This window comes from Syzygium oleosum, unplaced genomic scaffold (genome assembly GCF_021117445.2).
Source record: "Syzygium oleosum isolate NSW1041296 unplaced genomic scaffold, Sole_v2.1 Sole_v2.45, whole genome shotgun sequence".
Lineage (NCBI taxonomy): Eukaryota > Viridiplantae > Streptophyta > Magnoliopsida > Myrtales > Myrtaceae > Syzygium > Syzygium oleosum.
In genome coordinates, this window is record NW_026607529.1 from 2086814 (window position 1) to 2113699 (window position 26886).

The following is a 26886-nucleotide window of genomic DNA, read 5'->3' on the forward strand; positions in this document are numbered from 1 at the left end:
AAACGTTTCTTTGCTCACTTGTTCGCTCCCAAGCGGTATCCCGTTAATTATCCGGTAATTGCGCGACGGGTCGTAAAAAAAACCGGAAATAGAAGTCCCAATACAATTCTCGAGAAGAGGAAGGGCTTTGCTTCAAATGCATTTGCAATGCGTAACATGACGGGTGCGATCATACCAGCACTAATGCACTCGGGATCCCATCAGAACTCCGAAGTTAAGCGTGCTTGGGCGAGAGTAGTACTAGGATGGGTGACCTCCTGGGAAGTCCTCGTGTTGCACCCCTCTTTTTCGTTTTTCTTTTTATTTAACGATCGCCTTTTTGCCGGGTCGAGATTTTGTCGAGCGGCGCGTTATCTTGCCGGGGCGAGACGAATCACGAAGGTGTTCGCGAAGCGAGACGGGGCCCACGGCTTTCCGAAAAGTGCTTACGGGCCCCGTGAGTCCATCCGGAACAAAAGGTGTGCTCGTAAACGCGGGAATTTCGAGGTTTTCCGAGAAACGTTTCTTTTTGCTCACTTGTTCGTTCCCAAGCGGTATCCTTAATTATCCGGTAATTGCGCGACGGGTCGTAAAAAACCGGAAATAGAAGTCCCAATACAATTCTTGAGAAGAGGAAGGGCTTTGCTTCAAATGCATTTGCAATGCGTAACATGACGGGTGCGATCATACCAGCACTAATGCACCGGATCCCATCGAACTCCGAAGTTAAGCGTGCTTTGGGCGAGTAGTACTAGGATGGGTGACCTCCTGGGAAGTCCTCGTGTTGCACCCCTCTTTTTCGTTTTTCTTTTTATTTAACGATCGCCTTTTTGCCGGGTCGAGATTTTGTCGAGCGGCGCGCTATCTTGCCGGGCGAGACGAATCACGAAGGTGTTCGCGAAGCGAGACGGGGCCCACGGCTTTCCGAAAAGTGCTTACGGCCCCGTGAGTCCATCCGGAACAAAGCCGTGCTCAAACGCGGGAATTTCGAGGTTTTCCGAGAAACGTTTCTTTTGCTCACTTGTTCGTTCCCAAGCGGTATCCTTAATTATCCGGTAATTGCGCGACGGGTCGTAAAAAACCGGAAATAGAAGTCCCAATACAATTCTCGAGAAGAGGAAGGGCTTTGCTTCAAATGCATTTGCAATGCGTAACATGACGGGTGCGATCATACCAGCACTAATGCACCGATCCCATCCAACTCCGAAGTTAAGCGTGCTTGGGCGAGAGTAGTACTAGGATGGGTGACCTCCTGAAAGTCCTCGTGCTGCACCCATCTTTTTCGTTTTTCTTTTTATTTAACGATCGCCTTTTTGCCGGGTCGAGATTTTGTCGAGCGGCGCGTTATCTTGCCCACGGCTTTCCGAAAAGTGCTTACGGGCCCCGTGAGTCCATCCGGAACAAAAGCTGTGCTCGTAAACGCGGGAATTTCGAGGTTTTCCGAGAAACGTTTCTTTTTGCTCACTTGTTCGTTCCCAAGCGGTATCCAGTTAATTATTCGAGTAATTGCGCGACGGGTCGTAAAAAAACCGGAAATAGAAGTCCCAATACAATTCTTGAGAAGAGGAAGGGCTTTGCTTCAAATGCATTTGCAATGCGTAACATGACGGGTGCGATCATACCAGCACTAATGCACCAGGATCCCATCGAACTCCGAAGTTAAGCGTGCTTGGGCGAGAGTAGTACTAGGATGGGTGACCTCCTGGGAAGTCCTCGTGTTGCACCCCTCTTTTTCGTTTTTCTTTTATTTAACGATCGCCTTTTTGCCGGGTCGAGATTTTGTCGAGCGGCGCGTTATCTTGCCTGGGCGAGACGAATCACGAAGGTGTTCGCGGGCGAGACGGGCCCACGGCTTTCCGAAAAGTGCTTACGGGCCCGCGTGAGTCCATCGGAACAAAAGGCGTGCTCAAATAGCGGGAATTTCGAGGTTTTCCGAGAAACGTTTCTTTTTGCTCACTTGTTCGTTCCCAAGCAATATCCCGTTAATTATCCGGTAATTGCGCGACGGGTCGTAAAAAACCGGAAATAGAAGTCCCAATACAATTCTTGAGAAGAGGAAGGGCTTTGCTTCAAATGCATTTGCAATGCGTAACATGACGGGTGCGATCATACCAGCACTAATGCACCGGATCCCATCAGAACTCCGAAGTTAAGCGTGCTTGGGCGAGAGTAGTACTAGGATGGGTGACCTCCTGGGAAGTCCTCGTGTTGCACCCCTCTTTTTCGTTTTTCTTTTTATTTAACGATCGCCTTTTTGCCGGGTCGAGATTTTGTCGAGCGGCGCGTTATCTTGCCGGGCGAGACGAATCACGAAGGTGTTCGCGAGCGAGACGGGGCCCACGGCTTTCCGAAAAGTGCTTACGGGCCCAGTGAGTCCATCCGGAACAAAAAGCGTGCTCAAATAGCGGGAATTTCGAGGTTTTCCGAGAACGCGTTTCTTTGCTCACTTGTTCGTTCCCAAGCGGTATCCCGTTAATTATCCGGTAATTGCGCGACGGGTCGTAAAAAAACCGGAAATAGAAGTCCCAATACAATTCTTGAGAAGAGGAAGGGCTTTGCTTCAAATGCATTTGCAATGCGTAACATGGGGTGCGATCATACCAGCACTAATGCACGGATCCCATCGAACTCCGAAGTTAAGCGTGCTTGGGCGAGAGTAGTACTAGGATGGGTGACCTCCGGGAAGTCCTCGTGTTGCACCCCTCTTTTCGTTTTTCTTTTTATTTAACGATCGCCTTTTTGCCGGGTCGAGATTTTGTCGAGCGGCGCGTTATCTTGCCGGGGCGAGAGACGAATCACGAAGGTGTTCGCGAGCGAGACGGGGCCCACGGCTTCCGAAAAGTGCTTACGGGCCCCGTGAGTCCATCCGGAACAAAAGGCGTGCTCGTAAACGCGGGAATTTCGAGGTTTTCCGAGAACGCTTCTTTTGCTCACTTGTTCGCTCCCAAGCGGTATCCCGTTAATTATCCGGTAATTGCGCGACGGGTCGTAAAAAAACCGGAAATAGAAGTCCCAATACAATTCTTGAGAAGAGGAAGGGCTTTGCTTCAAATGCATTTGCAATGCGTAACATGACGGGTGCGATCATACCAGCACTAATGCACCGGATCCCATCAGAACTCCGAAGTTAAGCGTGCTTGGGCGAGAGTAGTACTAGGATGGGTGACCTCCTGGGAAGTCCTCGTGTTGCACCCCTCTTTTTCGTTTTTCTTTTTATTTAACGATCGCCTTTTTGCCGGGTCGAGATTTTGTCGAGCGGCGCGTTATCTTGCCGGGGCGAGACGAATCACGAAGGTGTTCGCGAAGCGAGACGGGGCCCACGGCTTTCCGAAAAGTGCTTACGGGCCCCGTGAGTCCATCCGGAACAAAAGGTGTGCTCGTAAACGCGGGAATTTCGAGGTTTTCCGAGAAACGTTTCTTTTTGCTCACTTGTTCGTTCCCAAGCGGTATCCCGTTAATTATCCGGTAATTGCGCGACGGGTCGTAAAAAAACCGGAAATAGAAGTCCCAATACAATTCTTGAGAAGAGGAAGGGCTTTGCTTCAAATGCATTTGCAATGCGTAACATGACGGGTGCGATCATACCAGCACTAATGCACCGGATCCCATCAGAACTCCGAAGTTAAGCGTGCTTGGGCGAGAGTAGTACTAGGATGGGTGACCTCCTGAAAGTCCTCGTGCTGCACCCATCTTTTTCGTTTTTCTTTTTATTTAACGATCGCCTTTTTGCCGGGTCGAGATTTTGTCGAGCGGCGCGTTATCTTGCCGGGGCGAGACGAATCACGAAGGTGTTCGCGAAGCGAGACGGGGCCCACGGCTTTCCGAAAAGTGCTTACGGGCCCCGTGAGTCCATCCGGAACAAAAGGCTGTGCTCGTAAACGCGGGAATTTCGAGGTTTTCCGAGAACGTTTCTTTTGCTCACTTGTTCGTTCCCAAGCGGTATCCCGTTAATTATCCGGTAATTGCGCGACGGGTCGTAAAAAAACCGGAAATAGAAGTCCCAATACAATTCTTGAGAAGAGGAAGGGCTTTGCTTCAAATGCATTTGCAATGCGTAACATGACGGGTGCGATCATACCAGCACTAATGCACGGATCCCATCAGAACTCCGAAGTTAAGCGTGCTTGGGCGAGAGTAGTACTAGGATGGGTGACCTCCTGGGAAGTCCTCGTGTTGCACCCCTCTTTTTCGTTTTTCTTTTTATTTAACGATCGCCTTTTTGCCGGGTCGAGATTTTGTCGAGCGGCGCGTTATCTTGCCGGGGCGAGACGAATCACGAAGGTGTTCGCGAAGCGAGACGGGGCCCACGGCTTTCCGAAAAGTGCTTACGGGCCCAGTGAGTCCATCCGGAACAAAAGCTGTGCTCGTAAATGCGGGAATTTCGAGGTTTTCCGAGAAACGTTTCTTTTTGCTCACTTGTTCGTTCCCAAGCGGTATCCCGTTAATTATCCGGTAATTGCGCGACGGGTCGTAAAAAAACCGGAAATAGAAGTCCCAATACAATTCTTGAGAAGAGGAAGGGCTTTGCTTCAAATGCATTTGCAATGCGTAACATGACGGGTGCGATCATACCAGCACTAATGCACCGGATCCCATCAGAACTCCGAAGTTAAGCGTGCTTGGGCGAGAGTAGTACTAGGATGGGTGACCTCCTGGGAAGTCCTCGTGTTGCACCCCTCTTTTCGTTTTTCTTTTTATTTAACGATCGCCTTTTTGCCGGGTCGAGATTTTTGTCGAGCGGCGCGTTATCTTGCCGGGCGAGACGAATCACGAAGGTGTTCGCGAAGCGAGACGGGGCCCACGGCTTTCCGAAAAGTGCTTACGGGCCCCGTGAGTCCATCCGGAACAAAAGCCGTGCTCAAAACGCGGGAATTTCGAGGTTTTCCGAGAACGTTTCTTTTTGCTCACTTGTTCGTTTCCCAAGCGGTATCCCGTTAATTATCCAGGTAATTGCGCGACAGATTCGTAAAAAAAACCGGAAATAGAAGTCCCAATACAATTCTCGAGAAGAGGAAGGGCTTTGCTTCAAATGCATTTGCAATGCGTAACATGACGGGTGCGATCATACCGGCACTAATGCACCGGATCCCATCGAACTCCGAAGTTAAGCGTGCTTCGGGCGGAGAGTAGTACTAGGATGGGTGACCTCCGGGAAGTCCTCGTGTTGCACCCCTCTTTTTCGTTTTTCTTTTTATTTAACGATCGCCTTTTTGCCGGGTCGAGATTTTGTCGAGCGGCGCGTTATCTTGCCGGGGCGGAGACGAATCACGAAGGTGTTCGCGAAGCGAGACGGGGCCCACGGCTTTCCGAAAAGTGCTTACGGGCCCCGTGAGTCCATCCGGAACAAAAGGCTGTGCTCAAATGGCAGGGAATTTCGAGGTTTTCCGAGAAAGCGTTTCTTTTGCTCACTTGTTCGTTCCCAAGCGGTATCCCGTTAATTATCCGGTAATTGCGCGACGGGTCGTAAAAAAAACCGGAAATAGAAGTCCCAATACAATTCTTGAGAAGAGGAAGGGCTTTGCTTCAAATGCATTTGCAATGCGTAACATGACGGGTGCGATCATACCAGCACTAATGCACCGGATCCCATCAGAACCCGAAGTTAAGCGTGCTTGGGCGAGAGTAGTACTAGGATGGGTGACCTCTTGGGAAGTCCTCGTGTTGCACCCCTCTTTTTCGTTTTTCTTTTTATTTAACGATCGCCTTTTTGCCGGGTCGAGATTTTGTCGAGCGGCGCGTTATCTTGCCGAGACGAATCACGAAGGTGTTCGCGAAGCGAGACAGGGCCCACGGCTTTCCGAAAAGTGCTTACGGGCCCCGTGAGTCCATCCGGAACAAAAGGCTGTGCTCAAATGGCGGGAATTTCGAGGTTTTCCGAGAAGCGTTTCTTTTTGCTCACTTGTTCGTTCCCAAGCGGTATCAGGTTAATTATCCGGTAATTGCGCGACGGGTCGTAAAAAACCGGAAATAGAAGTCCCAATACAATTCTTGAGAAGAGGAAGGGCTTTGCTTCAAATGCATTTGCAATGCGTAACATGACGGGTGCGATCATACCAGCACTAATGCACCGGATCCCATCAGAACTCCGAAGTTAAGCGTGCTTGGGCGAGAGTAGTACTAGGATGGGTGACCTCCTGGGAAGTCCTCGTGTTGCACCCCTCTTTTTCGTTTTTCTTTTTATTTAACGATCGCCTTTTTGCCGGGTCGCGAGATTTTGTCGAGCGGCGCGTTATCTTGCCGGGCGAGACAGAATCACGAAGGTGTTCGCGAGCGAAGGCAGAGGCCACGGCTTTAGAAAAGTGCTTACGGGCCCCGTGAGTCCATCCGGAACAAAGGCGTGTGCTAAGTAAGCGGGAATTTCGAGGTTTTCCGAGAAGCGTTTCTTTTGCTCACTTGTTCGTTCCCAAGCGGTATCCCGTTAATTATCCAGGTAATTGCGCGGCCAGTGATCGTAAAAAAAGCCGGAAATAGAAGTCCCAATACAATTCTTGAGAAGAGGAAGGGCTTTGCTTCAAATGCATTTGCAATGCGTAACATGACGGGTGCGATCATACCAGCACTAATGCACCGGATCCCATCAGAACTCCGAAGTTAAGCGTGCTTGGGCGAGAGTAGTACTAGGATGGGTGACCTCCTGGGAAGTCCTCGTGTTGCACCCCTCTTTTTCGTTTTTCTTTTTATTTAACGATCGCCTTTTTGCCGGGTCGAGATTTTGTCGAGCGGCGCGTTATCTTGCCGGGGCGAGACGAATCACGAAGGTGTTCGCGAGCGAGCAGGGCCACGGCTTTCAGAAAAGTGCTTACGGGCCACAGTGAGTCCATCCGGAACAAAAGCTGTGCTCGTAAACGCGGGAATTTCGAGGTTTTCCGAGAAACGTTTCTTTTTGCTCACTTGTTCGTTCCCAAGCGGTATCCCGTTAATTATCCGGTAATTGCGCGACGGGTCGTAAAAAAAACCGGAAATAGAAGTCCCAATACAATTCTTGAGAAGAGGAAGGGCTTTGCTTCAAATGCATTTGCAATGCGTAACATGACGGGTGCGATCATACCAGCACTAATGCACCGGATCCCATCAGAACTCCGAAGTTAAGCGTGCTTGGGCGAGAGTAGTACTAGGATGGGTGACCTCCTGGGAAGTCCTCGTGTTGCACCCCTCTTTTCGTTTTTCTTTTTATTTAACGATCGCCTTTTTGCCGGGTCGAGATTTTGTCGAGCGGCGCGTTATCTTGCCGGGGCGAGACGAATCACGAAGGTGTTCGCGAAGCGAGAGAACCCACGGCTTTCGAAAGTGCTTACGGGCCCCGTGAGTCCATCCGGAACAAAGGCATGTGCTCAAATGGCGGGAATTTCGAGGTTTTCCGAGAAGCGTTTCTTTTGCTCACTTGTTCGTTCCCAAAGCGGTATCCAGTTAATTTGTCCGGTAATTGCGCGACGGGTCGTAAAAAAACCGGAAATAGAAGTCCCAATACAATTCTTGAGAAGAGGAAGGGCTTTGCTTCAAATGCATTTGCAATGCGTAACATGACGGGTGCGATCATACCAGCACTAATGCACTAGGATCCCATCGGAACTCCGAAGTTAAGCGTGCTTGGGCGAGAGTAGTACTTAGGATGGGTGACCTCTGAGAATCCTCGTGTTGCACCCCTCTTTTTCGTTTTCTTTTTATTTAACGATCGCCTTTTTGCCGGGTCGAGATTTTGTCGAGCGGCGCGTTATCTTGCAGGGCGAGACGAATCACGAAGGTGTTCGCGAGCGAGCGGGGCCCAGCGGCTTTCCGAAAAGTGCTTACGGGCCCAGTGAGTCCATCCGGAACAAAAGGCTGTGCAAATGGCGGGAATTTCGAGGTTTTCCGAGAAGCGTTTCTTTTTGCTCACTTGTTCGTTCCCAAGCGGTATCCAGTTAATTATCCAGGTAATTGCGCGACGGATTCGTAATAAAAACCGGAAATAGAAGTCCTAATACAATTCTCGAGAAGAGGAAGGGCTTTGCTTCAAATGCATTTGCAATGCGTAACATGACGGGTGCGATCATACCGGCACTAATGCACCGGATCCCATCAGAACTCCGAAGTTAAGCGTGCTTGGGCGAGAGTAGTACTAGGATGGGTGACCTCCTGGGAAGTCCTCGTGTTGCACCCCTCTTTTTCGTTTTTCTTTTTATTTAACGATCGCCTTTTTGCCGGGTCGAGATTTTGTCGAGCGGCGCGTTATCTTGCCGGGCGAGACAGAATCACGAAGGTGTTCGCGGCGAGACAGGGCCCACGGCTTTCCGAAAAGTGCTACGGGCCGTGAGTCCATCCGGAACAAAAGGCTGTGCTCAAATGGCGGGAATTTCGAGGTTTTTCCGAAAGCGTTTCTTTTTGCTCACTTGTTCGTTCCCAAGCGGTATCCAGTTAATTATCCGGTAATTGCGCGACGGGTCGTAAAAAAACCGGAAATAGAAGTCCCGATACAATTCTGAGAAGAGGAAGGGCTTTGCTTCAAATGCATTTGCAATGCGTAACATGACGGGTGCGATCATACCAAGTGCACTAATGCCATAGGATCCCATCGAACTCGAAGTTAAGCGTGCTTGGGCGAGAGTAGTACTAGGATGGGTGACCTCTGGGAAGTCCTCGTGTTGCACCCCTCTTTTCGTTTTCTTTTTATTTAACGATCGCCTTTTTGCCGGGTCGAGATTTTGTCGAGCGGCGCGTTATCTTGCCGGGCGAGACGAATCACGAAGGTGTTCGCGAAGCGAAGCGGGGCCACGGCTTTCCGAAAAGTGCTTACGGGCCCCGTGAGTCCATCCGGAACAAAAGGCATGTGCTCAAATGGCGGGAATTTCGAGGTTTTCCGAAAGCGTTTCTTTGCTCACTTGTTCAGTTCCCGAGCGGTATCCCGTTAATTATCCGAGTAATTGCGCGACGAGGTCGTAAAAAACCGGAAATAGAAGTCCCGATACAATTCTCGAGAAGAGGAAGGGCTTTGCTTCAAATGCATTTGCAATGCGTAACATGACGGGTGCGATCATACAGCACTAATGCCGGATCCCATCGAACTTCGAAGTTAAGCGTGCTTGGGCGAGAGTAGTACTAGGATGGGTGACCTCTGGGAAGTCCTCGTGTTGCACCCCTCTTTTTCGTTTTCTTTTTATTTAACGATCGCCTTTTTGCCGGGTCGAGATTTTGTCGAGCGGCGCGTTATCTTGCTCGGGCGAGGCGAATCACGAAGGTGTTCGCGAGCGAGACGGGCCCACGGCTTTCCGAAAAGTGCTTACGGGCCCCGTGAGTCCATCCGGAACAAAAGGCTGTTGCACAAATAAGCAGGGAATTTCGAGGTTTTCCGAGAAAGCGTTTCTTTGCTCACTTGTTCGTTCCCAAGCGGTATCCGTTAATTATCCGGTAATTGCGCGACGGGTCGTAAAAAAACCGGAAATAGAAGTCCCAATACAATTCTCGAGAAGAGGAAGGGCTTTGCTTCAAATGCATTTGCAATGCGTAACATGACGGGTGCGATCATACCAGCACTAATGCAGGATCCCATCGGAACTCGAAGTTAAGCGTGCTTGGGCGAGAGTAGTACTAGGATGGGTGACCTCCTGGGAATCCTCGTGTTGCACCCCTCTTTTTCGTTTTCTTTTTATTTAACGATCGCCTTTTTGCCGGGTCGAGATTTTGTCGAGCGGCGCGTTATCTGCCGGGGCGGGGAGACGAATCACGAAGGTGTTCGCGAGCGAGGACGGGGCCACGGCTTTCCGAAAGTGCTTCCACGGGCCCCGTGAGTCCATCCGGAACAAAAGGCTGTGCTCGTAAATGCGGGAATTTCGAGGTTTTCCGAGAAACGTTTCTTTTTGCTCACTTGTTCGTTCCCAAGCGGTATCCCGTTAATTATCCGGTAATTGCGCGACGGGTCGTAAAAAAAAACCGGAAATAGAAGTCCCAATACAATTCTTGAGAAGAGGAAGGGCTTTGCTTCAAATGCATTTGCAATGCGTAACATGGCCGGAGTGCGATAAATACCAGCACTAATGCACCGGATCCCATCGAACTCCGAAGTTAAGCGTGCTTGGGCGAGAGTAGTACTAGGATGGGTGACCTCTCAGGAAGTCTCGTGTTGCACCCCTCTTTTTCGTTTTCTTTTTATTTAACGATCGCCTTTTTGCCGGGTCGAGATTTTGTCGAGCGGCGCGTTATCTTGCCGGGCGAGACGAATCACGAAGGTGTTCGCGAGCGAAGACGGGGCCACGGCTTTCAGAAAAGTGCTTACGGGCCCCCGTGAGTCCATCCGGAACAAAAGGCATGTGCTCAAATGTAGCGGGAATTTCGAGGTTTTCAGAAAGCGTTTCTTTGCTCACTTGTTCGTTTCCCGGCGGTATCAGATTAATTATCCGGTAATTGCGCGACGGGTACGTAAAAAAACCGGAAATAGAAGTCCCAATACAATTCTTGAGAAGAGGAAGGGCTTTGCTTCAAATGCATTTGCAATGCGTAACATGACGGGTGCGATCATACCAGCACTAATGCACCGGATCCCATCAGAACCCGAAGTTAAGCGTGCTTGGGCGAGAGTAGTACTAGGATGGGTGACCTCCTGGGAAGTCCTCGTGTTGCACCCCTCTTTTTCGTTTTCTTTTTATTTAACGATCGCCTTTTTGCCGGGTCGAGATTTTGTCGGCGGCGCGTTATCTTGCCGGGCGAGGCAGAATCACGAAGGTGTTCGCGAGCGAGCCCGGCAGAACCCCGCGGCTTTCCAGAAAAGTGCTTACGGGCACCCGTGAGTCCATCCGGAACAAAGGCGTAACAAATGCTTAGCAGGAATTTCGAGGTTTTCCGGAAACGTTTCTTTTTGCTCACTTGTTCGTTCCCGAGCGGTATCCGTTAATTATCCCGGTAATTGCGCGGCGAATTCGTAAAAAAACCGGAAATAGAAGTCCCGATACAATTCTTGAGAAGAGGAAGGGCTTTGCTTCAAATGGATTTGCAATGCGTAACATGACGGGTGCGATCATACCAGCACTAATGCACCGGATCCCATCACAACTCCGAAGTTAAGCGTGCTTGGGCGAGAGTAGTACTAGGATGGGTGACCTCCTGAAAGTCCTCGTGCTGCACCCCTCTTTTTCGTTTTTCTTTTTATTTAACGATCGCCTTTTTGCCGGGTCGAGATTTTGTCGAGCGGCGCGTTATCTTGCCGGGGCGAGACGAATCACGAAGGTGTTAGCGAGCGAGACGGGGCCACGGCTTTCCGAAAAGTGCTTACGGGCCAAGTGAGTCCATCCGGAACAAAGGCATGTGCTCAAATGCAGCGGGAATTTCGAGGTTTTTTTCCGAAAGCGTTTCTTTGCTCACTTGTTCGTTCCCAAGCAGTATCCCGTTAATTATCCGGTAATTGCGCGACGGGTCGTAAAAAAACCGGAAATAGAAGTCCCAATACAATTCTTGAGAAGAGGAAGGGCTTTGCTTCAAATGCATTTGCAATGCGTAACATGACGGGTGCGATCATACCAGCACTAATGCGCAGGATCCCATCCGAACTCAGAAGTTAAGCGTGCTTGGGCGAGAGTAGTACTTAGGATGGGTGACCTCTGGGGAAGTCCTCGTGTTGCACCTCTTTTTCGTTTTCTTTTTATTTAACGATCGCCTTTTTGCCGGGTCGAGATTTTGTCGAGCGGCGCGTTATCTTGCCGGGCGAGACGAATCACGAAGGTGTTCGCGAGGGCGAGACGGGGCCACGGCTTTCCGAAAAGTGCTTCCACGGGCCCCGTGAGTCCATCCGGAACAAAAAGGCGTGCTCGTAAACGCGGGAATTTCGAGGTTTTCCGAGAAAGCGTTTCTTTGCTCACTTGTTCGTTCCCAAAGCGGTATCCGTTAATTATCCGGTAATTGCGCGACGGGTCGTAAAAAAACCGGAAATAGAAGTCCCGATACAATTCTTGAGAAGAGGAAGGGCTTTGCTTCAAATGGATTTGCAATGCGTAACATGACGGGTGCGATCATACCAGCACTAATGCACCGGATCCCATCACAACTCCGAAGTTAAGCGTGCTTGGGCGAGAGTAGTACTAGGATGGGTGACCTCTGGGAAGTCCTCGTGTTGCACCCCTCTTTTTCGTTTTTCTTTTTATTTAACGATCGCCTTTTTGCCGGGTCGAGATTTTGTCGAGCGGCGCGTTATCTTGCCGGGGCGAGACGAATCACGAAGGTGTTCGCGAAGCGAAAGCGGGCCACGGCTTTCCGAAAAGTGCTTACGGGCCCCGTGAGTCCATCCGGAACAAAAGGCATTTGTGCTAAATGGCGGGAATTTAGAGGTTTTCCGAAAGCGTTTCTTTTGCTCACTTGTTCGTTCCCGAGCGGTATCCCGTTAATTATCCGGTAATTCTTGCGACTGGGTCGTAAAAAAACCGGAAATAGAAGTCCCAATACAATTCTCGAGAAGAGGAAGGGCTTTGCTTCAAATGCATTTGCGATGCGTAACATGACGGGTGCGATCATACCGGCACTAATGCACGGATCCCATCGGAACTCGAAGTTAAGCGTGCTTGGGCGAGAGTAATCTCTTAGGATGGGTGACCTCCTGGGAAGTCCTCGTGTTGCACCCCTCTTTTTCGTTTTCTTTTTATTTAACGATCGCCTTTTTGCCGGGTCCGAGATTTTGTCGAGCGGCGCGTTATCTTGCTTAGGGGCGAGACGAATCACGAAGGTGTTCGCGAGCGACAGCGAGACCCGCGGCTTTCCGAAAAGTGCTTACGGGCCCAGTGAGTCCATCCGGAACAAAGGCTGTGCAAATGTAGCGGGAATTTCGAGGTTTTCCGAGAAGCGTTTCTTTTGCTCACTTGTTCGTTCCCCGAGCGGTATCCAGTTAATTATCCAGGTAATTGCGCGACGGGTCGTAAAAAAACCGGAAATAGAAGATCCCAATACAATTCTTGAGAAGAGGAAGGGCTTTGCTTCAAATGCATTTGCAATGCGTAACATGACGGGTGCGATCATACCAGCACTTTAATGCACGGATCCCATCGAACTCGAAGTTAAGCGTGCTTGGGCGAGAGTAGTACTAGGATGGGTGACCTCTGAGGAAATCCTCGTGTTGCACCCCTCTTTTTCGTTTTTCTTTTTATTTAACGATCGCCTTTTTGCCGGGTCGAGATTTTGTCGAGCGGCGCGTTATCTTGCCGGGGCGAGACGAATCACGAAGGTGTTCGCGAGCGAGACAGGGCCCGCGGCTTTCCGAAAAGTGCTTACGGGCCCAGTGAGTCCATCCGGAACAAAAGGCTGTGCTGCAAATGCGCGGGAATTTCGAGGTTTTCCGAGAAAGCGTTTCTTTTTGCTCACTTGTTCGTTCCCAAGCGGTATCCCGTTAATTATCCGGTAATTGCGCGACGAATTCGTAAAAAACCGGAAATAGAAGTCCCAATGCAATTCTCGAGAAGAGGAAGGGCTTTGCTTCAAATGCATTTGCAATCACGTAACATGGCGGGTGCGATCATACAGAAGCTGACTAATGCGCGGATCCCGTCGAACTCGGAGAGTTAAGCGTGCTTGGGCGAGAGTAGTACTAGGATGGGTGACCTCTGGGAAATCCTCGTGTTGCACCCCTCTTTTTCGTTTTCTTTTTATTTAACGATCGCCTTTTTGCCGGGTCGAGATTTTGTCGAGCGGCGCGTTATCTTGCGGGCGAGCACGAATCACGAAGGTGTTCGCGAAGGCGAAGCGGGGCCACGGCTTTCCGAAAAGTGCTTACGGGCCCCGTGAGTCCATCCCGGAACAAAAGGCTGTGCTAACAAATGCGCAGGGAATTTCGAGGTTTTCCAGAAAGCGTTTCTTTGCTCACTTGTTCGTTCCCAAGCGGTATCCCGAATTAATTATCCGGTAATTGCGCGACGGGTCGTAAAAAAACCGGAAATAGAAGTCCCGATACAATTCTTGAGAAGAGGAAGGGCTTTGCTTCAAATGCATTTGCAATGCGTAACATGACGGGTGCGATCATACCGGCACTAATGCCGGATCCCATCGAACTCGAAGTTAAGCGTGCTTGGGCGAGAGTAGTACTAGGATGGGTGACCTCCTGGGAAGTCTCGTGTTGCACCCCTCTTTTTCGTTTTCTTTTTATTTAACGATCGCCTTTTTGCCGGGTCGAGATTTTGTCGGCGGCGCGTTATCTTGCCGGGGCGAGACGAATCACGAAGGTGTTCGCGAGCGAGCGGGACCCACGGCTTTCCGAAAAGTGCTTACGGGCCCCGTGAGTCCATCCGGAACAAAAGGCTGTGCTCAACAAGTAGCGGGGAATTTCGAGGTTTTCCGAGAAAGCGTTTCTTTTGCTCACTTGTTCGTTCCCAAGCGGTATCCGTTAATTATCCAGGTAATTGCGCGACAATTCGTTAAAAAACCCGGAAATAGAAGTCCCAAATACAATTCTTGAGAAGAGGAAGGGCTTTGCTTCAAATGCATTTGCAATGCGTAACATGACGGGTGCGATCATACCGGCCTTAATGCCGGATCCCTTCGAACTCCGAAGTTAAGCGTGCTTGGGCGAGAGTAGTACTAGGATGGGTGACCTCCTGGGAAGTCCTCGTGTTGCACCCCTCTTTTTCGTTTTTCTTTTTATTTAACGATCGCCTTTTTGCCGGGTCGAGATTTTGTCGGCGGCGCGTTATCTTGCGGGCGAGACGAATCACGAAGGTGTTCGCGAGCGAGACGGGGCCACGGCTTTCCGAAAAGTGCTTACGGGCCGTGAGTCCATCCGGAACAAAGGCTGTGCTTTCGTGCACTGTAGCGGGAATTTCGAGGTTTTCGAGAAAGCGTTTCTTTTGCTCACTTGTTCGTTCCCAAGCGGTATCCCGTTAATTATCCGGTAATTGCGCGACCAATTCGTAAAAAAACCGGAAATAGAAGTCCCGATACAATTCTTGAGAAGAGGAAGGGCTTTGCTTCAAATGGATTTGCAATGCGTAACATGACGGGTGCGATCATACCAGTATGCTAATGCTGCCGGATCCCATCGAACTCCGAAGTTAAAGCGTGCTTGGGCGAGAGTAGTACTAGGATGGGTGACCTCACTGGGAAGTCCTCGTGTTGCACCCCTCTTTTTCGTTTTTCTTTTTATTTAACGATCGCCTTTTTGCCGGGTCGAGATTTTGTCGAGCGGCGCGTTATCTTGCCGGGCGAGACGAATCACGAAGGTGTTCGCGAGCGAGACGGGGCCAACGGCTTTCGAAAAGTGCTTACGGGCCCGTGAGTCCATCCCGGAACAAAAGGCGTAGCAAATGCTTAGCGGGAATTTCGAGGTTTTCCGAGAAGCGTTTCTTTTTTCTTCACTTGTTCGTTCCCAAAAGCGGTATCCCGTTAATTATCCGAGTAATTGCGCGACGAATTCGTAAAAAAACCGGAAATAGAAGTCCCAATACAATTCTTGAGAAGAGGAAGGGCTTTGCTTCAAATGCATTTGCAATGCGTAACATAAACCGGGTGCGATCATACCGGCAGCTAATGCTGCGGATCCCATCGAACTCCGAAGTTAAGCGTGCTTGGGCGAGAGTAGTACTAGGATGGGTGACCTCACGGGGAAGTCCTCGTGTTGCACCCCTCTTTTTCGTTTTCTTTTTATTTAACGATCGCCTTTTTGCCGGGTCGAGATTTTGTCGGCGGCGCGTTATCTTGCCGGGCGAGACGAATCACGAAGGTGTTCGCGAGCGAGACGGGGCCCACGGCTTTCCGAAAAGTGCTTACGGGCCCCGTGAGTCCATCCGGAACAAAAGGCATGTGCTCAAATGGCAGGAGGGAATTTCGAGGTTTTCCGAGAAGCGTTTCTTTTGCTCACTTGTTGGGTTCCCAAGCGGTATCCCGTTAATTATCCGGTAATTGCGCGACGGGTCGTAAAAAACCGGAAATAGAAGTCCCGATACAATTCTTGAGAAGAGGAAGGGCTTTGCTTCAAATGCATTTGCAATGCGTAACATGACGGGTGCGATCATACCGGCCTAATGCATGCCGGATCCCATCGGAACTCCGAAGTTAAGCGTGCTTGGGCGAGAGTAGTACTAGGATGGGTGACCTCTGGGAAGTCCTCGTGTTGCACCCCTCTTTTTCGTTTTCTTTTTATTTAACGATCGCCTTTTTGCCGGGTCGAGATTTTGTCGAGCGGCGCGTTATCTTGCCGGGGCGAGACGAATCACGAAGGTGTTCGCGAGGCGAGACGGGCCCACGGCTTTCCGAAAAGTGCTTACGGGCCCCGTGAGTCCATCCGGAACAAAAGGCTGTGTGCACAAATGGCGGGAATTTCGAGGTTTTCCGAGAAGCGTTTCTTTTGCTCACTTGTTCGTTCCCAAGCGGTATCCCGTTAATTATCCGGTAATTGCGCGACGGGTCGTAAAAAAACCGGAAATAGAAGTCCCGATACAATTCTTGAGAAGAGGAAGGGCTTTGCTTCAAATGGATTTGCAATGCGTAACATGACGGGTGCGATCATACCAGCACTAATGCACCGGATCCCATCAGAACTCCGAAGTTAAGCGTGCTTGGGCGAGAGTAGTACTAGGATGGGTGACCTCCTGGGAAGTCCTCGTGTTGCACCCCTCTTTTTCGTTTTCTTTTTATTTAACGATCGCCTTTTTGCCGGGTCGAGATTTTGTCGAGCGGCGCGTTATCTTGCCGGGGCGAGACGAATCACGAAGGTGTTCGCGAAGCGAGACGGGGCCCACGGCTTTCCGAAAAGTGCTTACGGGCCCCGTGAGTCCATCGGAACAAAAGGCTGTGCTTTAAATGGCAGGAATTCGAGGTTTTCGAGAAAGCGTTTCTTTTTGCTCACTTGTTCGTTCCCAAGCAGTATCCCGTTAATTATCCGGTAATTGCGCGACGGGTCGTAAAAAAACCGGAAATAGAAGTCCCGATACAATTCTTGAGAAGAGGAAGGGCTTTGCTTCAAATGGATTTGCAATGCGTAACATGACGGGTGCGATCATACCAGCAGCTAATGCACCGGATCCCATCGAACTCAAAGTTAAGCGTGGCTTTAGGCGAGAGTAGTACTAGGATGGGTGACCTCTGAGGAAGTCCTCGTGTTGCACCCCTCTTTTACGTTTTCTTTTTATTTAACGATCGCCTTTTGCCGGGTCGAGATTTTGTCGAGCGGCGCGTTATCTTGCCGGGGCGAGACGAATCACGAAGGTGTTCGCGAAGCGAGACGGGGGCCACGGCTTTCCGAAAAGTGCTTACGGGCCCCGTGAGTCCATCGGAACAAAGGCTGTGCTCAAAAGCGGGAATTTCGAGGTTTTCCGAAGCGTTTCTTTTGCTCACTTGTTCGTTCCCAAGCAGTATCCCGTTAATTATCCGGTAATTGCGCGACGGGTCGTAAAAAAAACCGGAAATAGAAGTCCCGATACAATTCTTGAGAAGAGGAAGGGCTTTGCTTCAAATGCATTTGCAATGCGTAACATGACGGGTGCGATCATACCGGCTTTAATGCCGGATCCCATCGAACTCGAAGTTAAAGCGTGCTTGGGCGAGAGTAGTACTAGGATGGGTGACCTCTGGGAAGTCCTCGTGTTGCACCCCTCTTTTTCGTTTTTCTTTTTATTTAACGATCGCCTTTTTGCCGGGTCGAGATTTTGTCGAGCGGCGCGTTATCTTTCAGGGCGAGACGAATCACGCGAGGTGTTCGCGAGCGAGACGGGGCCACGGCTTTCGAAAAGTGCTTACGGGCCCCGTGAGTCCATCCGGAACAAAAGGCTGTGCTGTAGCGGGAATTTCGAGGTTTTCCGAAGCGTTTCTTTTGCTCACTTGTTCGTTCCCAAGCGGTATCCCGTTAATTATCCAGGTAATTGCGCGACGGGTCGTAAAAAAACCGGAAATAGAAGTCCCGATACAATTCTTGAGAAGAGGAAGGGCTTTGCTTCAAATGCATTTGCAATGCGTAACATGACGGGTGCGATCATACCGGCCTATTAATGCACCGGATCCCATCGAACTCGAGAAGTTAAGCGTGCTTGGGCGAGAGTAATACTAGGATGGGTGACCTCTCAGGGAAGTCCTCGTGTTACACCCCTCTTTTCATCGTTTTCTTTTTATTTAACGATCGCCTTTTTGCCGGGTCGAGATTTTGTCGAGCGGCGCGTTATCTTGCCGGGCGAGACGAATCACGAAGGTGTTCGCGAGCGAGGCGGGGCCACGGCTTTCCGAAAAGTGCTTACGGGCCCAGTGAGTCCATCCGGAACAAAAGGCGTAACAAATGGCGGGAATTTCGAGGTTTTCCGAGAAGCGTTTCTTTTTGCTCACTTGTTCGTTCCCGAGCGGTATCCGTTAATTATCCGGTAATTGCGCGACGAATTCGTAAAACCGGAAATAGAAGTCCCGATACAATTCTTGAGAAGAGGAAGGGCTTTGCTTCAAATGCATTTGCAATGCGTAACATGGCCGGGTGCGATCATACCAGCGCTAATGCATCAGGATCCCATCGAACTCCGAAGTTAAGCGTGCTTGGGCGAGAGTAGTACTAGGATGGGTGACCTCTGGGAAGTCCTCGTGTTGCACCCCTCTTTTTCGTTTTTCTTTTTATTTAACGATCGCCTTTTTGCCGGGTCGAGATTTTGTCGAGCGGCGCGTTATCTTGCCGGGCGAGAGCAGATCACGAAGGTGTTCGCGAGCGAAAGCCCAGGGCCCGCGGCTTTCCGAAAAGTGCTTTACGGGCCCAGTGAGTCCATCGGAACAAAAGGCATTAGCAAATGGCAACGGGAATTTCGAGGTTTTCCGAGAAGCGTTTCTTTTTGCTCACTTGTTCGTTCCCGAAGCGGTATCCGTTAATTATCCAGGTAATTGCGCGACGAATTACGTAAAAAAACCGGAAATAGAAGTCCCGATACAATTCTTGAGAAGAGGAAGGGCTTTGCTTCAAATGCATTTGCAATGCGTAACATGACGGAGTGCGATCATACCAGCCTAATGCCTACGGATCCCATCGAACTCGAAGTTAAGCGTGCTTGGGCGAGAGTAGTACTAGGATGGGTGACCTCTAGGAAGTCCTCGTGTTGCACCCCTCTTTTTCGTTTTCTTTTTATTTAACGATCGCCTTTTTGCCGGGTCGAGATTTTGTCGGCGGCGCGTTATCTTGCCGGGCGAGACGAATCACGAAGGTGTTCGCGCGAGCGAGACGGGGCCACGGCTTTCCGAAAAGTGCTTACGGGCCCAGTGAGTCCATCCGGAACAAAAGGCATGTGCTCAAATGGCGGGAATTTCGAGGTTTTCCGAGAAAGCGTTTCTTTTTGCTCACTTGTTCGTTCCCGAGCGGTATCCGTTAATTATCCAGGTAATTGCGCGACGGGTCGTAAAACCGGAAATAGAAGTCCCAATACAATTCTTGAGAAGAGGAAGGGCTTTGCTTCAAATGCATTTGCAATGCGTAACATGACGGGTGCGATCATACCCAGCACTAATGCACTTAGGATCCCATGAACTCGAAGTTAAGCGTGCTTGGGCGAGAGTAGTACTAGGATGGGTGACCTCCTGGGAAGTCCTCGTGTTGCACCCCTCTCTCTTCGTTTTCTTTTTATTTAACGATCGCCTTTTTGCCGGGTCGAGATTTTGTCGAGCGGCGCGTTATCTTGCCGGGCGAGACGAATCACGAAGGTGTTCGCGAAGCGAGACGGGGCCACGGCTTTCGAAAAGTGCTTAGCTACACGGGCCGTGAGTCCATCCGGAACAAAGGCGCTCGTGCCAAATGGCGGGAATTTCGAGGTTTTCCGAGAAAGCGTTTCTTTGCTCACTTGTTCGTTCCCGAGCGGTATCCCGTTAATTATCCAGTAATTGCGCGACGGGTCGTAAAAAAACCGGAAATAGAAGTCCCGATACAATTCTTGAGAAGAGGAAGGGCTTTGCTTCAAATGCATTTGCAATGCGTAACATGACGGGTGCGATCATACCGGCACTAATGCCTGAGGATCCCATCGAACTCAGAAGTTAAGCGTGCTTGGGCGAGAGTAGTACTAGGATGGGTGACCTCTGGGAAGTCCTCGTGTTGCACCCCTCTTTTCGTTTTCTTTTTATTTAACGATCGCCTTTTTTGCCGGGTCGAGATTTTGTCGGCGGCGCGTTATCTTGGGGCGAGACGAATCACGAAGGTGTTCGCGAGCGAGACGGGGCCACGGCTTTCCGAAAAGTGCTTACGGGCCCCGTGAGTCCATCCGGAACAAAGGCTGTGCTCAAATGGCAACGGGAATTTCGAGGTTTTCCGAGAAACGTTTCTTTTGCTCACTTGTTCGTTCCCAAGCGGTATCCAGATTAATTATCAGGTAATTGCGCGACGGGTCGTAAAAAACCGGAAATAGAAGTCCCGATACAATTCTTGAGAAGAGGAAGGGCTTTGCTTCAAATGCATTTGCAATGCGTAACATGACGGGTGCGATCATACCGGCGCCTAATGCACCGGATCCATCGAACTCGAGTTAAGCGTGCTTGGGCGAGAAGTAGTACTAGGATGGGTGACCTCTGGGAAGTCCTCGTGTTGCACCCCTCTTTTTCGTTTTCTTTTTATTTAACGATCGCCTTTTTTTGCCGGGTCGAGATTTTGTCGGCGGCGCGTTATCTTGCCGGGCGAGACGAATCACGAAGGTGTTCGCGAGCGAAGGCGGGGCCACGGCTTTAGAAAAGTGCTTACGGGCCCGTGAGTCCATCCGGAACAAAAGGCGTGCTACAAATGGCGGGAATTTCGAGGTTTTCCGAAGCGTTTCTTTGCTCACTTGTTCGTTCCTGAGCGGTATCCGTTAATTATCCAGGTAATTGCTTGTGACGAATTCGTAAAAAAACCGGAAATAGAAGTCCCAATACAATTCTTGAGAAGAGGAAGGGCTTTGCTTCAAATGCATTTGCAATGCGTAACATGACGGAGTGCGATCGCCACCGGCCCAATGCCACCGGATCCCATCGGAGACTCCGAAGTTAAGCGTGCTTGGGCGAGAGTAGTACTAGGATGGGTGACCTCACGGGAAGTCCTCGTGTTGCACCCCTCTTTTTCGTTTTTCTTTTTATTTAACGATCGCCTTTTTGCCGGGTCGAGATTTTGTCGGCGGCGCGTTATCTTGCCGGGCGAGACGAATCACGAAGGTGTTCGCGAGCGAGACGGGGCCCACGGCTTTCCGAAAAGTGCTTACGGGCCCCGTGAGTCCATCCGGAACAAAGGCTGTGCTCGTAAAGCGGGAATTTCGAGGTTTTCCGAGAAGCGTTTCTTTGCTCACTTGTTCGTTCCCGAGCGGTATCAGTTAATTATCCGGTAATTGCGCGACGAATTCGTAAAACCGGAAATAGAAGTCCCGATACAATTCTTGAGAAGAGGAAGGGCTTTGCTTCAAATGCATTTGCAATGCGTAACATGACGGGTGCGATCATACCGGCACTAATGCACCGGATCCCATCGAACTCAGAAGTTAAGCGTGCTTGGGCGAGAGTAGTACTAGGATGGGTGACCTCTGCAGGAAGTCCTCGTGTTGCACCCCTCTTTTTCGTTTTTCTTTTTATTTAACGATCGCCTTTTTGCCGGGTCGAGATTTTGTCGGCGGCGCGTTATCTTGCCGGGCGAGACGAATCACGAAGGTGTTCGCGAGCGAACGGCCAGGGCCACGGCTTTCGAAAAGTGCTTACGGGCCCGTGAGTCCATCGGAACAAAAGGCATTGCTCAAATCGCGGGAATTTCGAGGTTTTCCGAGAAAGCGTTTCTTTGCTCACTTGTTCGTTCCCAAGCGGTATCCGTTAATTATCCGGTAATTGCGCGACGGATTCGTAAAAAAACCGGAAATAGAAGTCCCGATACAATTCTTGAGAAGAGGAAGGGCTTTGCTTCAAATGCATTTGCAATGCGTAACATGACGGGTGCGATCATACCGGCGGCTAATGCACTTAGGATCCCATCGAACTCGAAGTTAAGCGTGCTTGGGCGAGAGTAGTACTAGGATGGGTGACCTCTGCAGGAAGTCCTCGTGTTGCACCCCTCTTTTCGTTTTCTTTTTATTTAACGATCGCCTTTTTGCCGGGTCGAGATTTTTGTCGAGCGGCGCGTTATCTTGCCGGGCGAGACGAATCACGAAGGTGTTCGCGAGCGAGAGACGGGGCCACGGCTTTCCGAAAAGTGCTTACGGGCCAGTGAGTCCATCCGGAACAAAAGGCATTGTGCTCAAATAGCGGGAATTTCGAGGTTTTCCAGAAACGTTTCTTTGCTCACTTGTTCGTTCCCAAGCGGTATCCGTTAATTATCCGGTAATTGCGCGACGGGTCGTAAAAAAACCGGAAATAGAAGTCCCGATACAATTCTTGAGAAGAGGAAGGGCTTTGCTTCAAATGCATTTGCAATGCGTAACATGACGGGTGCGATCATACCAGCCTTAATGCCGGATCCCGTCGAACTCGAAGTTAAGCGTGCTTGGGCGAGAGTAGTACTAGGATGGGTGACCTCTGGGAAGTCCTCGTGTTGCACCCCTCTTTTTCGTTTTCTTTTTATTTAACGATCGCCTTTTTGCCGGGTCGAGATTTTGTCGGCGGCGCGTTATCTTGCCGGGGCGAGACGAATCACGAAGGTGTTCGCGAAGCGAGACGGGGCCACGGCTTTCCGAAAAGTGCTTACGGGCCCGAGTGAGTCCATCGGAACAAAGGCATTAGCACTCAAGTAGCGGGAATTTCGAGGTTTTCCAGAAGCGTTTCTTTTTGCTCACTTGTTCGTTCCCAAGCGGTATCCCAGTTAATTATCCAGGTAATTGCGCGACGAATTAGAAGTAAAAAAACCGGAAATAGAAGTCCCGATACAATTCTTGAGAAGAGGAAGGGCTTTGCTTCAAATGCATTTGCAATGCGTAACATGACGGGTGCGATCATACCGGCACTAATGCACTAGGATCCCATCGAACTCAGAAGTTAAGCGTGCTTGGGCGAGAGTAGTACTAGGATGGGTGACCTCCTAGGAAGTCCTCGTGTTGCACCCCCCTTTTTCGTTTTTCTTTTTATTTAACGATCGCCTTTTTGCGGGGTCGAGATTTTGTCGGCGGCGCGTTATCTTGCCGGGCGAGACGAATCACGAAGGTGTTCGCGCGAAGCGAGACGGGGCCACGGCTTTAGAAAAGTGCTTACGGGCCCCGTGAGTCCATCCGGAACAAAAGGCATGTAACAAATGTAAGCGGGAATTTCGAGGTTTTTCCGAAGCGTTTCTTTGCTCACTTGTTCGTTCCCAGCGGTATCCCGTTAATTATCCGGTAATTGCGCGACGGGTCGTAAAAAAACCGGAAATAGAAGTCCCGATACAATTCTTGAGAAGAGGAAGGGCTTTGCTTCAAATGCATTTGCAATGCGTAACATGACGGGTGCGATCATACCGGCACTAATGCCGGATCCCATCAGAACTCGAAGTTAAGCGTGCTTGGGCGAGAGTAGTACTAGGATGGGTGACCTCTGGGAAGTCCTCGTGTTGCACCCCTCTTTTTCGTTTTTCTTTTTATTTAACGATCGCCTTTTTGCCGGGTCGAGATTTTGTCGAGCGGCGCGTTATCTTGCTTGGGGCGAGACGAATCACGAAGGTGTTCGCGAGCGAGACGGGGCCACGGCTTTCCGAAAAGTGCTTACGGGCCCCGTGAGTCCATCCGGAACAAAGGCATGTGCTCGTAAAGCGGGAATTTCGAGGTTTTCCGAAAGCGTTTCTTTGCTCACTTGTTCGTTCCCAAAGCGGTATCCGTTAATTATCCAGGTAATTGCGCGACGGGTCGTAAAAAAGCCGGAAATAGAAGTCCCGATACAATTCTTGAGAAGAGGAAGGGCTTTGCTTCAAATGCATTTGCAATGCGTAACATGACGGGTGCGATCATACCAGCACTAATGCGCCGGATCCCATCGAACTCGAAGTTAAGCGTGCTTGGGCGAGAGTAGTACTAGGATGGGTGACCTCTGAGGAAGTCCTCGTGTTGCACCCCTCTTTTTCGTTTTCTTTTATTTAACGATCGCCTTTTTGCCGGGTCGAGATTTTGTCGAGCGGCGCGTTATCTTGCCGGGCGAGACGAATCACGAAGGTGTTCGCGAGCGAGGCAGGGCCCACGGCTTTCCGAAAAGTGCTTACGGGCCAGTGAGTCCATCCGGAACAAAGGCGTGCTCAAATGGCGGGAATTTCGAGGTTTTCCGAGAAGCGTTTCTTTTTGCTCACTTGTTCGTTCCCAAGCGGTATCCCGTTAATTATCTAGGTAATTGCGCGACGGGTCGTAAAAAAGCGGAAATAGAAGTCCCAATACAATTCTTGAGAAGAGGAAGGGCTTTGCTTCAAATGCATTTGCAATGCGTAACATGACGGGTGCGATCATACCGGCACTAATGCACGGATCCCATCGAACTCGAAGTTAGCGTGCTTGGGCGAGTAGTACTAGGATGGGTGACCTCCTGGGAAGTCTCGTGTTGCACCCCTCTTTTCGTTTTCTTTTTATTTAACGATCGCCTTTTTGCCGGGTCGAGATTTTGTCGGCGGCGCGTTATCTTGCCGGGGCGAGACAGAATCACGAAGGTGTTCGCGAAGCGAGCGGGGCCACGGCTTTCCGAAAAGTGCTTACGGGCAGTGAGTCCATCGGAACAAAAGGCATTGCTCGTAGCAGCGGGAATTTCGAGGTTTTCCGAAGCGTTTCTTGCTCACTTGTTCGTTCCCAAGCGGTATCCGTTAATTATCCGGTAATTGCGCGACGAATTCGTAAAAAAACCGGAAATAGAAGTCCCAATACAATTCTTGAGAAGAGGAAGGGCTTTGCTTCAAATGCATTTGCAATGCGTAACATGGCCAGGTGCGATCATACCGGCCACTAATGCACCGGATCCCATCGGAACTCCGAAGTTAAGCGTGCTTGGGCGAGAGTAGTACTAGGATGGGTGACCTCTGAGGAAGTCCTCGTGTTGCACCCCTCTTTTTCGTTTTCTTTTTATTTAACGATCGCCTTTTGCCGGGTCGAGATTTTGTCGGCGGCGCGTTATCTTGCCGGGCGAGACGAATCACGAAGGTGTTCGCGAGCGAGACGGGGCCCACGGCTTTCAGAAAAGTGCTTACGGGCCCCGTGAGTCCATCCGGAACAAAGCTGTGCTCAAATAGCGGGAATTTCGAGGTTTTCCGAGAAACGTTTCTTTGCTCACTTGTTCGTTCCCAGAGCGGTATCCGTTAATTATCCGGTAATTGCGCGACGAATCGTAAAAAAACCGGAAATAGAAGTCCCGATACAATTCTTGAGAAGAGGAAGGGCTTTGCTTCAAATGCATTTGCAATGCGTAACATGACGGGTGCGATCATACCGGCACTAATGCGCCGGATCCCATCGGAACTCCGAAGTTAAGCGTGCTTGGGCGAGAGTAGTACTAGGATGGGTGACCTCCAGGAAGTCCTCGTGTTGCACCCTCTTTTTCGTTTTCTTTTTATTTAACGATCGCCTTTTTGCCGGGTCGAGATTTTGTCGAGCGGCGCGTTATCTTGCCGGGGCGAGACGAATCACGAAGGTGTTCGCGAGCGAGGCGGGGCCAACGGCTTTCCGAAAAGTGCTTACGGGCCCAGTGAGTCCATCGGAACAAAGTTTGTGCTCAAAGTAGCGGGAATTTCGAGGTTTTAGAAGCGTTTCTTTGCTCACTTGTTCGTTCCCGAGCGGTATCCAGTTAATTATCCGTAATTGCGCGACGGGTCGTAAAAAAACCGGAAATAGAAGTCCCGATACAATTCTTGAGAAGAGGAAGGGCTTTGCTTCAAATGCATTTGCAATGCGTAACATGACGGGTGCGATCATACCGGCACTAATGCCGGATCCCATCGAACTCAGAAGTTAAGCGTGCTTAGGCGAGAGTAGTCTTAGGATGGGTGACCTCTGCGGGAAGTCCTCGTGTTGCACCCTCTTTTTCGTTTTCTTTTTATTTAACGATCGCCTTTTTGCCGGGTCGAGATTTTGTCGAGCGGCGCGTTATCTTCTTGCCGGGCGGAGACGAATCACGAAGGTGTTCGCGAAGCGAGACAGGGCCAGCGGCTTTCCGAAAAGTGCTTACGGGCCCAGTGAGTCCATCGGAACAAAAGGCATTGTGCACAAATAAGCGGGAATTTCGAGGTTTTCCGAGAAAGCGTTTCTTTGCTCACTTGTTCGTTCCCGAGCGGTATCCGTTAATTATCCAGGTAATTGCGACGAATTCGTAAAAAAACCGGAAATAGAAGTCCCGATACAATTCTTGAGAAGAGGAAGGGCTTTGCTTCAAATGCATTTGCAATGCGTAACATGACGGGTGCGATCATACCGGCACTAATGCACGGATCCCATCGAACTCGAAGTTAAGCGTGCTTGGGCGAGAGTAGTACTAGGATGGGTGACCTCTGGGAAGTCCTCGTGTTGCACCCCTCTTTTTCGTTTTTCTTTTTATTTAACGATCGCCTTTTTGCCGGGTCGAGATTTTGTCGGCGGCGCGTTATCTTGCCGGGCGAGACGAATCACGAAGGTGTTCGCGAAGCGACGGGGCCCACGGCTTTCGAAAAGTGCTTACGGGCCCCGTGAGTCCATCGGAACAAAATTTGTGCTCGTAGCGGGAATTTCGAGGTTTTCCGGCGTTTCTTTTGCTCACTTGTTCGTTCCCGAGCGGTATCCAGTTAATTATCCGGTAATTGCGCGACGGGTCGTAAAAAAACCGGAAATAGAAGTCCCGATACAATTCTTGAGAAGAGGAAGGGCTTTGCTTCAAATGGATTTGCAATGCGTAACATGACGGGTGCGATCATACCAGCACTAATGCACCGGATCCCATCGGAACTCGAAGTTAAGCGTGCTTGGGCGAGAGTAGTACTAGGATGGGTGACCTCTGGGAAGTCCTCGTGTTGCACCCCTCTTTTTCGTTTTCTTTTTATTTAACGATCGCCTTTTTGCCGGGTCGAGATTTTGTCGGCGGCGCGTTATCTTGCCGGGGGGCGAGACG

General features: G+C 50.3%; 36 non-coding genes and 18 pseudogenes across 36 annotated transcripts; all 54 read left to right on the forward strand.

Annotated features, from left to right (window-relative positions):
* Positions 1–161: 161 nt before the first annotated feature.
* On the forward strand, positions 162–282 carry LOC130136293 (5S ribosomal RNA). Its single transcript, XR_008815264.1, has one exon. It is a non-coding gene; the product is annotated as a 5S ribosomal RNA (ribosomal RNA).
* A 373-nt stretch (positions 283–655) lies between these two features.
* Positions 656–772, forward strand: LOC130136335 (5S ribosomal RNA). The gene has a single exon (XR_008815306.1). It is a non-coding gene; the product is annotated as a 5S ribosomal RNA (ribosomal RNA).
* A 367-nt stretch (positions 773–1139) lies between these two features.
* Positions 1140–1255, forward strand: LOC130136403 (5S ribosomal RNA; annotated as a pseudogene).
* A 332-nt stretch (positions 1256–1587) lies between these two features.
* LOC130136312 (5S ribosomal RNA) lies at positions 1588–1706 on the forward strand. The gene has a single exon (XR_008815283.1). It is a non-coding gene; the product is annotated as a 5S ribosomal RNA (ribosomal RNA).
* A 371-nt stretch (positions 1707–2077) lies between these two features.
* On the forward strand, positions 2078–2196 carry LOC130136365 (5S ribosomal RNA). Its single transcript, XR_008815337.1, has one exon. It is a non-coding gene; the product is annotated as a 5S ribosomal RNA (ribosomal RNA).
* A 370-nt stretch (positions 2197–2566) lies between these two features.
* LOC130136338 (5S ribosomal RNA) lies at positions 2567–2682 on the forward strand. Its single transcript, XR_008815309.1, has one exon. It is a non-coding gene; the product is annotated as a 5S ribosomal RNA (ribosomal RNA).
* A 373-nt stretch (positions 2683–3055) lies between these two features.
* Positions 3056–3174, forward strand: LOC130136376 (5S ribosomal RNA). Its single transcript, XR_008815348.1, has one exon. It is a non-coding gene; the product is annotated as a 5S ribosomal RNA (ribosomal RNA).
* Positions 3175–3550: 376 nt separating this feature from the next.
* On the forward strand, positions 3551–3668 carry LOC130136301 (5S ribosomal RNA). The gene has a single exon (XR_008815272.1). It is a non-coding gene; the product is annotated as a 5S ribosomal RNA (ribosomal RNA).
* A 375-nt stretch (positions 3669–4043) lies between these two features.
* LOC130136546 (5S ribosomal RNA) lies at positions 4044–4161 on the forward strand. The gene has a single exon (XR_008815398.1). It is a non-coding gene; the product is annotated as a 5S ribosomal RNA (ribosomal RNA).
* Positions 4162–4537: 376 nt separating this feature from the next.
* Positions 4538–4656, forward strand: LOC130136387 (5S ribosomal RNA). Its single transcript, XR_008815358.1, has one exon. It is a non-coding gene; the product is annotated as a 5S ribosomal RNA (ribosomal RNA).
* Positions 4657–5033: 377 nt separating this feature from the next.
* On the forward strand, positions 5034–5152 carry LOC130136364 (5S ribosomal RNA). The gene has a single exon (XR_008815336.1). It is a non-coding gene; the product is annotated as a 5S ribosomal RNA (ribosomal RNA).
* Positions 5153–5531: 379 nt separating this feature from the next.
* Positions 5532–5649, forward strand: LOC130136300 (5S ribosomal RNA). The gene has a single exon (XR_008815271.1). It is a non-coding gene; the product is annotated as a 5S ribosomal RNA (ribosomal RNA).
* Positions 5650–6019: 370 nt separating this feature from the next.
* LOC130136398 (5S ribosomal RNA) lies at positions 6020–6138 on the forward strand. Its single transcript, XR_008815359.1, has one exon. It is a non-coding gene; the product is annotated as a 5S ribosomal RNA (ribosomal RNA).
* Positions 6139–6519: 381 nt separating this feature from the next.
* On the forward strand, positions 6520–6638 carry LOC130136412 (5S ribosomal RNA). The gene has a single exon (XR_008815362.1). It is a non-coding gene; the product is annotated as a 5S ribosomal RNA (ribosomal RNA).
* Positions 6639–7013: 375 nt separating this feature from the next.
* LOC130136423 (5S ribosomal RNA) lies at positions 7014–7132 on the forward strand. Its single transcript, XR_008815364.1, has one exon. It is a non-coding gene; the product is annotated as a 5S ribosomal RNA (ribosomal RNA).
* Positions 7133–7504: 372 nt separating this feature from the next.
* On the forward strand, positions 7505–7623 carry LOC130136368 (5S ribosomal RNA). Its single transcript, XR_008815340.1, has one exon. It is a non-coding gene; the product is annotated as a 5S ribosomal RNA (ribosomal RNA).
* A 374-nt stretch (positions 7624–7997) lies between these two features.
* Positions 7998–8116, forward strand: LOC130136526 (5S ribosomal RNA). Its single transcript, XR_008815378.1, has one exon. It is a non-coding gene; the product is annotated as a 5S ribosomal RNA (ribosomal RNA).
* Positions 8117–8486: 370 nt separating this feature from the next.
* LOC130136466 (5S ribosomal RNA) lies at positions 8487–8606 on the forward strand (annotated as a pseudogene).
* A 372-nt stretch (positions 8607–8978) lies between these two features.
* Positions 8979–9092, forward strand: LOC130136421 (5S ribosomal RNA; annotated as a pseudogene).
* A 374-nt stretch (positions 9093–9466) lies between these two features.
* Positions 9467–9581, forward strand: LOC130136351 (5S ribosomal RNA). The gene has a single exon (XR_008815323.1). It is a non-coding gene; the product is annotated as a 5S ribosomal RNA (ribosomal RNA).
* Positions 9582–9963: 382 nt separating this feature from the next.
* Positions 9964–10081, forward strand: LOC130136352 (5S ribosomal RNA). Its single transcript, XR_008815324.1, has one exon. It is a non-coding gene; the product is annotated as a 5S ribosomal RNA (ribosomal RNA).
* Positions 10082–10456: 375 nt separating this feature from the next.
* LOC130136297 (5S ribosomal RNA) lies at positions 10457–10574 on the forward strand. Its single transcript, XR_008815268.1, has one exon. It is a non-coding gene; the product is annotated as a 5S ribosomal RNA (ribosomal RNA).
* Positions 10575–10955: 381 nt separating this feature from the next.
* On the forward strand, positions 10956–11073 carry LOC130136330 (5S ribosomal RNA). The gene has a single exon (XR_008815302.1). It is a non-coding gene; the product is annotated as a 5S ribosomal RNA (ribosomal RNA).
* A 376-nt stretch (positions 11074–11449) lies between these two features.
* LOC130136348 (5S ribosomal RNA) lies at positions 11450–11569 on the forward strand. The gene has a single exon (XR_008815320.1). It is a non-coding gene; the product is annotated as a 5S ribosomal RNA (ribosomal RNA).
* A 374-nt stretch (positions 11570–11943) lies between these two features.
* LOC130136314 (5S ribosomal RNA) lies at positions 11944–12061 on the forward strand. Its single transcript, XR_008815286.1, has one exon. It is a non-coding gene; the product is annotated as a 5S ribosomal RNA (ribosomal RNA).
* A 377-nt stretch (positions 12062–12438) lies between these two features.
* On the forward strand, positions 12439–12557 carry LOC130136419 (5S ribosomal RNA; annotated as a pseudogene).
* Positions 12558–12936: 379 nt separating this feature from the next.
* LOC130136406 (5S ribosomal RNA) lies at positions 12937–13054 on the forward strand (annotated as a pseudogene).
* An 879-nt stretch (positions 13055–13933) lies between these two features.
* LOC130136380 (5S ribosomal RNA) lies at positions 13934–14047 on the forward strand. The gene has a single exon (XR_008815352.1). It is a non-coding gene; the product is annotated as a 5S ribosomal RNA (ribosomal RNA).
* Positions 14048–14425: 378 nt separating this feature from the next.
* Positions 14426–14541, forward strand: LOC130136360 (5S ribosomal RNA). The gene has a single exon (XR_008815332.1). It is a non-coding gene; the product is annotated as a 5S ribosomal RNA (ribosomal RNA).
* A 375-nt stretch (positions 14542–14916) lies between these two features.
* LOC130136413 (5S ribosomal RNA) lies at positions 14917–15039 on the forward strand (annotated as a pseudogene).
* Positions 15040–15421: 382 nt separating this feature from the next.
* On the forward strand, positions 15422–15541 carry LOC130136378 (5S ribosomal RNA). The gene has a single exon (XR_008815350.1). It is a non-coding gene; the product is annotated as a 5S ribosomal RNA (ribosomal RNA).
* Positions 15542–15917: 376 nt separating this feature from the next.
* On the forward strand, positions 15918–16036 carry LOC130136361 (5S ribosomal RNA). Its single transcript, XR_008815333.1, has one exon. It is a non-coding gene; the product is annotated as a 5S ribosomal RNA (ribosomal RNA).
* Positions 16037–16411: 375 nt separating this feature from the next.
* On the forward strand, positions 16412–16530 carry LOC130136434 (5S ribosomal RNA). Its single transcript, XR_008815365.1, has one exon. It is a non-coding gene; the product is annotated as a 5S ribosomal RNA (ribosomal RNA).
* Positions 16531–16904: 374 nt separating this feature from the next.
* Positions 16905–17024, forward strand: LOC130136478 (5S ribosomal RNA; annotated as a pseudogene).
* Positions 17025–17393: 369 nt separating this feature from the next.
* LOC130136462 (5S ribosomal RNA) lies at positions 17394–17508 on the forward strand (annotated as a pseudogene).
* A 368-nt stretch (positions 17509–17876) lies between these two features.
* On the forward strand, positions 17877–17998 carry LOC130136481 (5S ribosomal RNA; annotated as a pseudogene).
* A 370-nt stretch (positions 17999–18368) lies between these two features.
* LOC130136353 (5S ribosomal RNA) lies at positions 18369–18486 on the forward strand. The gene has a single exon (XR_008815325.1). It is a non-coding gene; the product is annotated as a 5S ribosomal RNA (ribosomal RNA).
* Positions 18487–18870: 384 nt separating this feature from the next.
* LOC130136482 (5S ribosomal RNA) lies at positions 18871–18986 on the forward strand (annotated as a pseudogene).
* Positions 18987–19358: 372 nt separating this feature from the next.
* Positions 19359–19477, forward strand: LOC130136389 (5S ribosomal RNA; annotated as a pseudogene).
* Positions 19478–19854: 377 nt separating this feature from the next.
* LOC130136392 (5S ribosomal RNA) lies at positions 19855–19972 on the forward strand (annotated as a pseudogene).
* A 370-nt stretch (positions 19973–20342) lies between these two features.
* LOC130136513 (5S ribosomal RNA) lies at positions 20343–20458 on the forward strand (annotated as a pseudogene).
* A 372-nt stretch (positions 20459–20830) lies between these two features.
* On the forward strand, positions 20831–20951 carry LOC130136422 (5S ribosomal RNA; annotated as a pseudogene).
* Positions 20952–21318: 367 nt separating this feature from the next.
* LOC130136346 (5S ribosomal RNA) lies at positions 21319–21437 on the forward strand. Its single transcript, XR_008815318.1, has one exon. It is a non-coding gene; the product is annotated as a 5S ribosomal RNA (ribosomal RNA).
* Positions 21438–21808: 371 nt separating this feature from the next.
* LOC130136472 (5S ribosomal RNA) lies at positions 21809–21929 on the forward strand (annotated as a pseudogene).
* A 371-nt stretch (positions 21930–22300) lies between these two features.
* Positions 22301–22414, forward strand: LOC130136440 (5S ribosomal RNA; annotated as a pseudogene).
* Positions 22415–22794: 380 nt separating this feature from the next.
* On the forward strand, positions 22795–22913 carry LOC130136340 (5S ribosomal RNA). Its single transcript, XR_008815312.1, has one exon. It is a non-coding gene; the product is annotated as a 5S ribosomal RNA (ribosomal RNA).
* A 373-nt stretch (positions 22914–23286) lies between these two features.
* LOC130136370 (5S ribosomal RNA) lies at positions 23287–23401 on the forward strand. The gene has a single exon (XR_008815342.1). It is a non-coding gene; the product is annotated as a 5S ribosomal RNA (ribosomal RNA).
* A 373-nt stretch (positions 23402–23774) lies between these two features.
* LOC130136358 (5S ribosomal RNA) lies at positions 23775–23891 on the forward strand. The gene has a single exon (XR_008815330.1). It is a non-coding gene; the product is annotated as a 5S ribosomal RNA (ribosomal RNA).
* Positions 23892–24260: 369 nt separating this feature from the next.
* On the forward strand, positions 24261–24372 carry LOC130136446 (5S ribosomal RNA; annotated as a pseudogene).
* Positions 24373–24738: 366 nt separating this feature from the next.
* On the forward strand, positions 24739–24858 carry LOC130136327 (5S ribosomal RNA). Its single transcript, XR_008815299.1, has one exon. It is a non-coding gene; the product is annotated as a 5S ribosomal RNA (ribosomal RNA).
* A 367-nt stretch (positions 24859–25225) lies between these two features.
* LOC130136304 (5S ribosomal RNA) lies at positions 25226–25343 on the forward strand. The gene has a single exon (XR_008815275.1). It is a non-coding gene; the product is annotated as a 5S ribosomal RNA (ribosomal RNA).
* Positions 25344–25709: 366 nt separating this feature from the next.
* On the forward strand, positions 25710–25826 carry LOC130136460 (5S ribosomal RNA; annotated as a pseudogene).
* A 377-nt stretch (positions 25827–26203) lies between these two features.
* On the forward strand, positions 26204–26318 carry LOC130136379 (5S ribosomal RNA). The gene has a single exon (XR_008815351.1). It is a non-coding gene; the product is annotated as a 5S ribosomal RNA (ribosomal RNA).
* A 362-nt stretch (positions 26319–26680) lies between these two features.
* On the forward strand, positions 26681–26797 carry LOC130136332 (5S ribosomal RNA). Its single transcript, XR_008815304.1, has one exon. It is a non-coding gene; the product is annotated as a 5S ribosomal RNA (ribosomal RNA).
* The last annotated feature ends 89 nt before the right edge of the window (positions 26798–26886 follow it).